The 1006-nt window shown below is 34.2% G+C and overlaps 1 protein-coding gene across 1 annotated transcript in view; it reads right to left on the minus strand.

The window, feature by feature from the left end:
- The window catches only part of LOC107094406, a 35474-nt gene that overhangs the window by 12783 nt on the left and 21685 nt on the right, over positions 1–1006 (minus strand). The window lies entirely within an intron of this gene.

Raw genomic sequence — 1006 nt, forward strand, 5'->3', positions numbered from 1 at the left:
ATGGGTTATTTTATTTATTAAAAAAAATTTGTGTTAGAACTGTAAATATAGTCATATGTTTATATTACTATTTTTTATGTATTATTACTGTTTTCTAGGCTGCAATTGAAATTGTCTAGAGCTGATTTAAACGAAATTTCTTCTCGTATAAACTTGTTTATACAAAATGACAAAATAAATCTAAATCTAAAAAAAAGTGTATAAAGATTTCTAGAAATCTCAGAAGGTATTGTTAATATTCTCAGGATCCTGTAATGTTTTACCAACTGAGTCTGTAACTGCTAATATAGTCATTTTGTCTTCCTGACTTATTGCTATGTTCAAAGTTTTTTATTCCAGGTCTTTGTATTAAAAATGTATTTAGTGCTTTTGTTCTGAGCCTGACAGAGAAAGGCCAGTTTCCAGACAAGAGAAAAAGTTGTGACGACATTCAGCTCTTTCCCAAACAGCCTCATAACGAACCAGCTGCTAAACCAAGAGCATTAATAGTAACTGATGATGCTGCAAATGAGATTAAAGGCTTCTGCACCAACAGCAACATATATAGTGAATGATGGCTGTTCCGTGCTTTCTGAAATCTCATACAGGATTATAAAAGATCACAGAATTAAACTCGACCTTGAAGAACTTAACTATTGACATCAGAGCACTGAATGATGTCCTCCACATGCAAAGACAGATAGCGGTGCTGGCTTTAGGGTTCATGTGGTAACTTTATCAGAACTGATTCTCTCCAGGAAAAACTGGCGCCTCAAAGGGAAGATAAAGATGGATCTAAAATCTCAGTTTTTATACGTTTCGGAAAAATAGACCAAACAGGAAAAACAGAAGTAAACCATCCAACTAAAAATCTATACAATGTGGAGCTTAACCAGCTAAAGAGACTATATTGACCAAAGTATTTAAACTGGCTTTAATTAACATCCATCAAACTGCCATCAACACCTTTGTTTCTAGATGTTGGAGCTTGGCCTGTTTTCCAGTGTAGTCCTGTTTCTCTGACTGT

The sequence above is a fragment of the Cyprinodon variegatus genome, unplaced genomic scaffold (genome assembly GCF_000732505.1).
Source record: "Cyprinodon variegatus isolate N-32 unplaced genomic scaffold, C_variegatus-1.0 Scaffold481, whole genome shotgun sequence".
Taxonomy (NCBI): domain Eukaryota; kingdom Metazoa; phylum Chordata; class Actinopteri; order Cyprinodontiformes; family Cyprinodontidae; genus Cyprinodon; species Cyprinodon variegatus.